The 12,304-nt window shown below is 39.6% G+C and overlaps 1 protein-coding gene across 3 annotated transcripts in view; it reads right to left on the minus strand.

Moving 5' to 3' along the window:
- Positions 1-12,304, minus strand: part of Fntb (Farnesyl transferase beta subunit) — a 339,753-nt gene that overhangs the window by 88,716 nt on the left and 238,733 nt on the right. The window lies entirely within an intron of this gene.

Raw genomic sequence — 12,304 nt, forward strand, 5'->3', positions numbered from 1 at the left:
ATATCTCACAGCCGAAAATCTTTATTGCATGAATACTTTCTTTAAAAAGCCCATCCAACGAAAATGGACATGGAAGAGCCCCGATGGACAAACCAAGAATGAGATAGATTTTATCCTGACCAACAAGAAGAAATATTGTACAGATGTTACTGTTCTCAATAGATTTGATACAGGAAGCGTCCATAGGCTAGTTCGAGCAACCTTTACATTTGACCTCAAACTTGAACGGTCCAAAATGACAGGGGGGAACACTTTTCCAAGAGTAGAGGACTTAGAAACACATCAATCATCATTTCAACAAGCTCTTACCAAAAAACTTAACCCAACAGAAGATTTGAAATACTTGGACGTGAACGAACTTAATGAGAAAATTACAGTCAGTATTCAAAATGCAGCAAAGGAGATCCCATTGAAGAAAACTAATAAGAAGAGCCGACTTTCACTCAGTACCATGCAGCTCATTAAGGACAGGAAGACAATGGACAGGGATACAGCAGAATACAAAAATCTTAACAAGACCATTCGCAAGGAAATAAGAAAAGATCTAAGGAAATTTAATAATAACATGATCATGCAGACAATTGAAGAAAATAAAAACATGAAGATTTTAAAGAACAGCATGTCTACAGGAAGACCAAAAATTACAAAACTTAAGAACCAAAATGGAGAAATAGTCACAGATAGGCAAAAGATTACTGAAGTTATTAGAGATTTCTACTACAAGCTGTATACATCAACTATTAATAAACCATCCAGTGATGAACAACTAGCCCAGAATTATACACATGAAGTAACACCGGAAGTAACCACTGCTGAGATTGAAAATGCTAAACAAGTAAGGAATAAAAAATCCCCTGGGGAGGATAAAATAACGAATGAAATGCTGAAATTAGGTGGAAGAGATCTGCTAGAAGCCGTGAGAATACTCATGAACAAGTGTATTAACTCTGGAAGAATACAAGAAAATTGGAAAAATGCTGAAGTGATACTTCTCTTCAAGAAAGGTGATAAGGAAAATTTAGAGAACTATCGTCCTGTGAGTTTGTTATCACACCTTTATAAGCTCCTGACTAAAATTGTAACCAACCGCCTCACAAGAGAACTGGATTTTTATCAACCTGCCGAGCAAGCGGGATTTCGTAAAGGTTTCTCAACTGTTGAACACATCCAGACTATTCGTCTTCTTCTTGAGAAAACCACTGAGTACAACATCAAGATTCATCTGGCCTTCATTGATTATAAAAAAGCTTTTGACTCAGTGGAGATCTGGGCAATCATGAAGGCACTTCAAAATGCCATGATAAACTCAAGGTATATAAAGCTTCTGGAAAACATTTATGATCAAGCAACAATGGTAGTCAGAGTGGACGAAGACCTCATTACCAATAAAATCCCAGTTGGCAAAGGAGTTCGACAAGGTGACAATCTCTCCAAAGCTGTTTACCCTTGCCTTGGACGATGTATTCAAAACCCTTCATTGGGATAATAAAGGAATAAAAATCAACGGGTTATATTTGAACCACCTGCGTTTTGCCGATGACATTGTGCTCATAAGTGAAAATCTAGATGAGCTAGAAAGCATGATCCAAGAATTAAAAACTGCTTCTGCTAAGATTGGTTTGGAAATGAACATTAATAAAACGAAAATACTAAGCCCATACAGTCGACCACTTAAAATGGGAAACCAATATATAGAAGCTGTCGATGAGTACATCTATCTTGGACACAAGATAAAACTTGGAAAAGACAACCAACGTGCAGAAATTCCTCGCAGAATAGGTATGAGTTGGACTGCATTCCGAAAACTAAGATTCATCCTCACCAACAAGGATGTTCCAATTAACCTGAAGACCAAGGTTTATAATACGTGCGTGCTGCCAGTTACAACTTACGGTCTGGAAACGATGACTCTGACGAAGGAAAGTGCTCGCAAGCTTCAGCGAACACAACGAGCCATGGAGCGACAGATGCTAGGGATCAGCCTTAGGGATAAGATCCGTTCAGAGGACATCAGGAGAAGAACTAATGTAACAGACATCCTAGAGATAGTAGCAAGACTAAAATGGCAATGGGTAGGACACGTAGCTCGACAAGACTACAACAGGTGGACCTCTAGGATTGTTCACTGGAGACCATGGGGACACAAGACAGGCATTGGAAGACCCCTGAAGAGATGGCTCGACGACATAAAGCTGTTGGCTGGAACACGCTGGTTCCAAGTGGCTCAAGACCGAAGACGATGGAAGCACATGGAAGAGGCCTATATCCAGCAGTGGATTGAAATAGGCTAGAAAAGAAGAAGAAGAAGAAGAAGAAGAAGAAGAAGAAGAAGAAGAGAAGTTTTGTAAGATTACATAATGCCGATACACACACACTCAGACATTTGTAGATTTTTTTTTTTACTGTGTAAGTAGGCTAGCATCCTGCTTCATGAATTTACCGAGCTCAGAACATTTTAAGCAAGCCTTGGACCTATGGGAGTAATGGAGTCCCACTCCCATTTGACAGGCAAGGGACTCCTTGGAAACAACTCGGTGAATGAAATGGAATTCGATGGGGAGCTGTCAATATTAATGGGGCTTATGGAAGAAAGAAAGTAGAACTGGCTGAGTCAGTAAAGAGGATGCATCTGGATGGGCTAGGAGTAAGTGATATTCGGGTAAGGGGATATAACGAGGAAGTGATTATAAAGTGTATTTGACAGGTGTTAGAATGGGAAGGGCAGAGTATGGGGTAGGGCTCTTTATCAGGAATACCATTGCACACAACACAGTTTCTGTTAGGCACGTAAATGAGCGAATGATGTGGGTAGATTTGTCAGTGGGAGGAATTGTACGAGAACTGTCTCGGTGTATTCACCATGTGAGGGTGCAGATGAGGATGAAGTTGACAAGTTTTATGAAACATTGAGTGACATCGTGGTCAGGGTCAACAGCAAGGATATAATAGTGCTAATGGGTATAGAACTAAATGAGGCCACAGCACTAGCTGCAAACAGAGGATTGTGGCGACGTTTAGTAAATTCACAGAGGCTTGCAGACTGAACGCTGAAAGGCGTAAGAGTCTATAATGATTATGAATGAATGTATGTATGTATGTATGTATGTATGTATGTATGTATGTATGTATGTATGTATGTATGTATGTATGTATGTATGTTACTGAACCCATTTGCTCTTCCCGAATTTGATGTAGGCCTTGATTCAATTAAAAATAACTTATAAAGAAACTAATAATTTAGATTGTAGTTCATACAGTGCTACTGATTACACTAAGCCCCAAATATGCCTAAAATAACCTAAAAATACTGTTTTTGATTTTGAAGTAAAGCAACTTGGTGCCTTCAATACTTTATTGCATTTGATATGTCTTAATGATACAATATCACAACTTGATGACGGACATGACTGTTGCATGCGTAACCATTTTCAACAATACAAAATCATTTGACCAATCGGAAATAGGCTTAGAAAGTGCCAACTTCAATTAATGAAATAATTTTACAAAAATGAAAAGTCTCTTCATAACATCTTGCCCCCCTTGAAAGGAGTTCCTTCAACTAAACTATTGTAACATTGTAATCTTATACCTATTGTAAAAACACTTATTCTGAACATATGCATTTATACAAAACTCTATACATACATATTTTTATCATTATTGAAATTATATCTTTGATGAAAAATAACACAAAGTTAAAGATATCACAGGAAATCTTGAATTCAGTTCTCCTTGTCATTCCCTTCAATGGGAAGAGGGCATATTTTCTTGATGCTTCGGGTGAAAGTTCCACCAGCCGTCCGAACGGTGACAACCCTCACCTCACCATCTCGTCCAGGGTGAACTTGAACTATCCTACCTCTGGGCCACTCTAGAGGAGGGATGTTGTCCTCAATTAATAGCACCAAAGAATCAACATCAATACGTCGATTGGTATCATGCCACTTGACGCGTTTTTGCAATTCCTGCAAGTATTCTCGCTGCCATCTCTGCCACAACCGCTGCCGAATTTTCTGCAAGTGCTGCCAACGTGACAAGCGGTTATTGGGTTCTCTCAACAAATCCCTTTGCACGGGTTGCACGATCGAGTCACTTAGAAGAAAATGTGCTGGTGTTAAGACTTCTAAATCATTTGGATCATTTGGCAAGGGAGTAAGGGGACGTGAATTTAATACAGCCTCTATATCGCAAAGAATAGTGTAGGTTTCTTCGAAAGTTAGCACAAGTCCCTGTGTTTCAGTCAGCAAATGTCTTTTCATCATCTTTACAGCTGCTTCCCACAATCCCCCAAAGTGGGGTGACCGGAGAGGAATGAAACTCCACTGTATCTGCTGCTGAGCGAGTGAGGAGGTAATGGTCGTTGACCCCTTTTCCAAAAAGGACTGGATATCTTGTAGTGCGTTGGCTGCTCCAATGAAATTCTTCCCATTATCAGAGAAAAGCTGCTTGCACAAACCTTTTCTCGCCGTAAAGCGTTGCATTGCAGCTAAGAAAGCTTCGGTCGTTAGCTCCGACACCAACTCCAAATGCACTGCCTTGGTACTGAAGCAGGTAAATCTCTCTTTCTTAGCATTAATCCCGACTTGCAGGGTCTGCTGCTTTGCTACATCTCCTCCATTTCTGTCTGTCGTTGACATCTTCTGGTGTTAAGCCAACACTGTGCATGTCTGCCCTGATGTTGTCAGTCCATCTCTTTGCCGGTCTTCCTCGTGGTCTTGTTCCCTCTGGGTTGATGTGGAGCACTGTTTTGGCAACTGAGTCGTCCTGTTTTCTCATGACGTGGCCGTACCAGCGGAGACGGGCTTCCCTCACTTTGTCTATGATGGGCGCGACACCAAACCTTTGCCGGACGTCCGTGTTCCTTATGTGGTCACATCGGGTCAGCCCCATGGACCATCGAAGCATCTTCATCTCCATGGTTGTCAACATTTGCTCCTGTTGTTTCGTCATGGGGCGACATTCAGTCCCATAGATCGCTGCTGGCCGTACCACACTCTTATAAACTTTTGCCTTTAGATATTGAGGCATCTTTTTATCACAGAGGACTCCAGTGACCTGTCTCCACTTGAGCCAAGCTGCATTTACCCTCATCCGAGTATCAGGAGTGGTGTCACAGTTTGAGGTGACGACGGATCCTAAGTACTTAAATTGCATGGTCTTCTGCAGGTCTTCTTCACTGATATTTATGGTACCTCTGGTTTGGGGGCCACATTCCAGGTATTCTGTCTTCTGGATATTGAGGTGCAGTCCATTTTCAGCCAGTCTGTCCTTCCACGTTTGAACCTGATGCTGGAGTTCAGGACGGGTTTCTTGTGCAAGTACCACATCATCGGCATAAAGAAGGGTCCAGGGATGTGAAGTATGTATGTCAGCTGTTGCCGTATCCATGCAGAGGATGAATAGCAATGGTGAAAGGGCAGAACCTTGATGAACACCCACAGTGATATCGAAAGGCGGAGAGATTCCAGCAGGACTCCGGACAACACTAGTGGAATTGCGATACAGAAGTTGCACCCAGCTTACATACTCTTCAGGGACGCCATGACAGCGAAGAGCTCGCCAAATAAGTTCATGTGGGATACGGTCAAAAGCCTTTTCTAGGTCTAGAAATGCCATGTGTACACTCTTCTGTCTCTCTCTGTGCTTTTCCATCAAGAGGCGTGTGGCATGGATTGCATCGATGGTACTGCATCCCTTAACAAATCCACACTGGTTTGGTGTTACAGAGACAATACATGTGAGTCTGCTGTCAAGTACACGTTCAAAGATCTTGAAAGTATGACAGAGGAGTCGTATAGGGCGACAATATGCTACTATACGGCATAATTTCGGAAATGATGAGAATTTACTCAGAATGCTGGTTGATGTTGCTGTCAACGTAACTGCTGTGACCTTCAGCTCTGGTAGTTCAGTTTCAAATTCTTCTGAATGCACTGGTTGTTGACGTTATGTGCGAAGCCAAGGAGGTCCACTCCACCACAGCTTTTTATCTTCGAGTTCTGCTGAAGTAATTCCTCTTGAGAGAAGATCAGCTGGATTTTCAGTCGAAGGAACATGTTTCCAGGTGGTTGCATCAGTGGCTTCTTGAATCTTTGCAATCCTGTTTGCCACAAATGTCTTCAGCAGCCTTGGCTCAGTGTTGATCCATCCCAAAACAATTGTACTGTCACTCCATAATCTGATCTGACCAATTTTTTCTTTCAAAGCACTCACTGTTGTTTTGACAAGTTGTGCAAGAAGAAGGGCTGCCTCCAATTCGAGTCTTGGCAACGAAATGGTTTTTAAAGGAGCTACTTTCGTCTTCGCACAAAGTAAATTGGAAATGTAGAGACCACTTTGCGTTTGACAAACTGCATAAATGCATGCTCCAAAAGCCTTCTCTGAAGCATCACTAAATCCAAACAAATCAAAAGAGCCAGAGCAATTCCCAGGATTTATGTTTCTCATAATTCTGATGTTGTTCAGTCTTTCTAATGACGCATAATACTCATTCCAAATCTGAAGGTGCTCTCGAGACAATGGCTGATCCCATTCAAATCCATCTACCCATAAGTGTTGCATCAACATCTTCCTTTTGATCAGTACTGGACCCATGAGTCCTAGTGGATCAAAAATCTGTGCGATTTTGGAGGCGACTTCTCTTTTGGATCTTGGTGACTGCTTTGCCAGCTCAACTCGAAACTTAAGGCAATCTTGTGCCGAGTCCCAGAGGAGTCCAAGAGTCTTACTAGCTTCACCTTTGTCTAAAACCAGTAAAGTCCCTTCGTCGCTTTTGCTCTCCAAATCCTGCAAGATCTCTTTGCTGTTGGACCTCCATTTCCTCAAATGCATTCCACCACTCTTGAGTATATTTTGTATTTGCTGCCATAGCCTGATCACATCTTCTAGAATGTCTCCACCACTTAAGCAGTCATCCATATAAAAATCATCGCGAATAGCCTTTGCTGCTGCAGGAAATTCATTTTCATGAAGAGTAGCCAATTCATTTAGGCATCTCATGGCATGGTAAGGTGCCGATGCTGTTCCGTATGTTACTGTATTCAGCTGATAAATCCTCACAGGGGCTGAAGATTCCTCTTTCCACAAAATCTGCTGGAATGCTCGATCTTCAGGATGGATGAGGATTTGCCGAAACATCTTTTCCACATCTGCCGTCATGACGTACTTATGGCTACGAAATCTAAGTACAATGTGAAAAAGATCTCGCTGTAAATTAGGTCCTGTCATGAGCTTGTCATTGAGTGATGTCCCAAGTGATGTTTTTGCCGAGGCATCAAATACCACTCTGACCTTTGTGGTGTCACTATCTGGACGTACCACTGGCTGATGGGGTATGAAGTACGAATTTGGTACATCTTGTTTTTGGTTTGTTTCAATCAAGCTCATATGCCCTAATTTTTCATATTCATGCATGAAATCTGCATAAGCTGTCTTGAGTTCGGGGTGTCTGCTTAACCTCGTGACTAATGATTCTAGTCTGTTTAGTGCGTGTATTCTTGATTCTCCGAGGATGACATCTGGCTTAACAGGGAGCCTTACGATGAATCTACCTGTCGTATCTTTCGAAATGGTGTCCGTGAACTGTCTTTCACATATTCTTTCTTCTGATATGTAATGTTGAATCTCCGGAATTGCTTCTTGTTTCCAAAATTTCTCCATCTGATCTGATAATTGTTGATTGCTAATTTTCATGCATGTTGTTGTTGATCCTTGTTTGTTCTCAAAAACTTCACCACTTATAATCCAGCCTAATCGGGTGTTTTGCAGAGCTGGTTGTCCTTCAGCTTCATTCTTGGGTGGACCTATGACTATTTTCCAATAAAGTCCTGCACCAATTAACATGTCGATGTCTCCAGGCTTGTTGAATGTTGGGTCTGCCAAGCGAATGTCCTTTGGAATAATAATCTTGTCCTTCTTGATCTCCAACTGTGGCAATCGTCCTGTTATAGTTGGCAAAACTAGAAATTCTGCTTCCACCTCAAATCCGTCATTCCTTGAAGCGAGGTGTACTCTTGTAATTCTTTTTGTTTCCACTTTGGAACAGTCTACTCCAATGATCTGTGTGTTTGTCTTGACATTCGGTAAACCAAGTTTCTTATAAAGACCTTCCTTTATTAGATTCGACTGAGATCCCGGATCCAGTAAGGCTCGGTATGTCATTCTTCTTCCGTGAACATCTTTCACATCAATCAAAGCTGTTGACAAAAGTATTTGTGATGTTATTCCTTTCGCCAAGCTCACATTGAGTGAAGCAGGTGAATGCTGAGATTCGACACACAGGTTTATGGGCACTTGATTTTCTTTAACATTTTGTTTCTGTTTGTCATCTTCTTCAGCATGTAAAAGTGTGTTGTGAAGAAGTCCACATTTCTTGCATTTTGATCCTCTGCAATTTCTTGCAATATGTCCTGGTTTCAAACAGTTATGACACTGTCCTTTTTCTTGAAGCAGTTTTCTTCTGTCTTCAACTGATCGTTTAATTAATTCTTCACATATAAAAATGGGGTGACTTCCACCACACAGATTACAGCTTCCCTGAGTCGTCGTCATAACAACTTTCTTACTAGGTTATTTGTCCTTCGGATTTGCCTTTGTGTTCAATGCCTTGGTTTTTTTATGATTTAAAAGCATGTATGATTGGGAACGCTCAGTTAAAAATTTCAAGAAATCATCTAATGTTGGCATCTTCTCTGGAGTGTTGCCTTTCACCCTTTCCTGCCAGTCTCTTTGCTCAATGAAATCCAGCTGCTTCTTTAGATGAATAACCAATGTGTAACAATATTGTACCGGTTGCTTCATTGCTTTTAATGAAGCGATGTGAGTTTGAATATGAAATTGTAGTTGCCTGAGTGATTCAGATTTGTTCTCTTTAAAAACTGTAGGAAACTTGAAAAGTTCATCTAGATGTGTCTCGATTATCATCATTTGATTATCATATGTATCTACAAGCAAGTTCCACGCACTTGTGTAGTTTTCTTCTGAAATGGTAAAACCTTGAATGACACTGCGTGCTTCGCCCTGCAGAAGACCGATCAGATACTGATATTTTTGGATATTTGTTAGTTGAGTATCATTATGAATGGTTGACTCAAAACTGTTCTTAAAAAGCAACCATTCTGTGAATTCGCCGTTAAATTCCGGTAATTTAATTTCTGGTAATTTATGTATTCTTCTGTTATGATGTTGTGGAACTTCCTGTTGATGAACGGCGTTGTTTACTGCCGTGTTCATTTGAGCTAGTAAATTATTTTGAACATCCTCTGCTTCATCTAATATCGTTTGCAGTTGTGTAACTGCGCGGAAATAAATAGATTCAAAAAGCTCTCGCTCTCCCTCACATTCCTCTTGAAACTGTAGTGCAGCTGTTTCATCAGTGATCTCTGTTTCCTCAATTTTAATTTGTACTTCTTCAAAAGAATTCCATAGCTCTTCACATTTTTTAATTCTAACCTTCGCCTCTGATTTTGACGTGTCAGCTGTAATCGACTTTATTATTCTTGTTAACGTGCCTTTTACTCGACTACGCGATTGTTTCAATTTCGTTAGTTGCGACATATTGAAATTAAGGTTATGCTGTGAAAGTTCGAAGGGATTGCGTGAAGGTTATGTATAAGTTCAAAGGAATCGTGTTGCTGAATTGAGGTTATATGACAAAAGAATTTGGATCTTTTATATTTATGACAACAGGAGGATCAATGGACTTCAATTATTATTATTATGTTGATCAGTGCATGTTTATAAACGAAAACGTGCTAAGGGAAAGAGGCTAGAATCCAAGAGTACCATATGTATAGCAAGGATGATATATATATGTCAAAGAGACTCACGGTCTCACGGAGATTCTTGCACTGAGCGGTGAGAAGAATGTAAATCTTGAAATCTTGTCTTTACTTCTTTGGATGTACCAAGTACGAAAACTCGAATCGTACTTGCCTGATTACTGATTTATGCTGCAATCCGTTGAAGTTGTTGGCCTCAGCGATCTGATTTTCGTTATGAACGAGAATGCAATATCCGTGAATGATTCCACGAATTCGAGATGTGTTGTATTTTTACTCCGGTGCTTAACCTCAATTGCGACGCATTGTTTTCACTTCTGCATTTCACATTTCATGATCTTGCTTGTTTTGAACATCTCAGGTTATCGAGAGCCGTGCTGTTGGGCACCAATAATGTTTGTTTTTGATTTTGAAGTAAAGCAACTTGGTGCCTTCAATACTTTATTGCATTTGATATGTCTTAATGATACGATATCACAACTTGATGACGGACATGACTGTTGCATGCGTAACCATTTTTAACAATACAAAATCATTTGACCAATCGGAAATAGGCTTAGAAAGTGCCAACTTCAATTAATGAAATCATTTTACAAAAATGAAAAGTCTCTTCATAACAAATACACTATTGCAATAATGTAACAAAATTGTAAATTAAATTCCCACCAAATCAAATTCCATAAGGATAAAAAATCAACTACATTCATACAAGGCTATAATATTCTTATACAACGTAGAGCTCTTGCTGTGTCATTTCCTGAATGTTAAGTTTTTCCCGGGAGGGGCAGGGAGGCGAGGGTGCCGGGAAACTCCCTTGCCCGGGTGAAACTTTTGCTTTGAGCTATCATTGAAGAGGATGCATCTGGTCATGGTAGGAATTAACAATGTTTTGGTAGGGGAAATAATGAGGAAGAGAGAGAAGAGATTTCAAGGTATTCTTAACAGGTGTTAAAAGAGGAAAAGCACCATGTGGGTTACGAAAAGAGTAGCATTATATCAGTTATCTGCAACATATGATTTAGATAATTAAGATTATGCTGACTCATTGAACTAGCTCTGCAAAAATGATTTCACATACTAAACTCATCATCTTTGGGGAATACACATCCTATGTACTTGAAATAATCCATCCGCTCCAGTTTTGTATTCCCAACCTGGCATTCAAGTCCTCCAATGTTTCCTGCTAACATTATTATGTTTATACATTGCGTACACTATGTTTATTGAAAACATCATACTGACAGCCCCTCTGTGGTCTAGAAGAAGCTAGGTAAACAATTATAAATAAATGTAAATATGAGTTAACAACTGATAGCAAGTCTGCCACTTGGCAACTGCCCTAAATGCAGATCATTGATGAATGAATGATTGATTGATTCAATCATTCAATCAATGACCATTCTTTCTTCTCTCAAAAGCCAGGTATACAGATCAAAGATATACCTTGATAGATTACAATACTTTCCATTCCCTTGCTTGTACATTGGTCTAATTAGTAAATTCTTCCTATCAGAAGGTATCTGATTTGATTCCCAAGCTAATTTTATTACTCTATTACCCTTTATGAAAATACAGCTTATTTATCATCCTCTGTACTTCCTCGACCATGATCTTTCATATTTCTTCTCCCATTAAATTCTGTTGTTCAAAACGTTTTATATATATATACATACATAGTACCTGATATGCCAGTACAGCAATTAAAATTGGAATTACAATGTATTTCAGTGCATGGTTACACATCAGCTCTGCTCAGGCTGACATGGAGCGGAAGACATAGGCCTCGCCGCTTCTGTCCAAGTTTGAAAGAAGTCACCTAATATCACATATTCTGTCACATTTTATATCTCCTATAATAATTGGAATAGAACAAATCAGATAACAGTAATGTATGTGCCACAACAAATTCTACAAAACCTCTGAGTTTTGTAAAAATCTGATCATTATTATAGAAGTTATTCAAGGAGCAAGGAACTGATGAAATTGACATGACATGTCTCGCCAGCTGCTATTCTCCAGTACATAAGGTGACCCAGATTCAATCAAATCATCCAGTTGAGGTCCACAGGTCTACCATGTTGGTTAGCTGCTGTATTTTACACCAGTTCAACGTTATTTCTTTATATCTTAGGACAGAATTTCCAATTCATACCGAAGCAAGTGTAATAGTCTGATATAACTTGAAAATAAAAACAATATCCTTTAACCCATGGGTAAATAATGCAAGTATCGAGCTTGAATTATTATTATCATCATTATGACTTGTAATGTATGGCTGTGAAGTAATTACATCTATTTATTATTATTTATGTAGTCAAATTATTGCATTGTTTGTGAGGTTATGTCATGAAACATGTACTGTAGTAATGTATATAGACATTTATATGAGTTCAGTTAATGTAAGAACCTGTATATAATTTATTATTACCTGTAAATATGATGTGTAATCCACTACAGTATTGTGAAACACACTGTAACATCCAGAATGACGTATCTTTGGCACTAGGTAAGACAAGATGATTGTA

The sequence above is a fragment of the Anabrus simplex genome, chromosome 1 (assembly GCF_040414725.1).
Source record: "Anabrus simplex isolate iqAnaSimp1 chromosome 1, ASM4041472v1, whole genome shotgun sequence".
Taxonomy (NCBI): domain Eukaryota; kingdom Metazoa; phylum Arthropoda; class Insecta; order Orthoptera; family Tettigoniidae; genus Anabrus; species Anabrus simplex.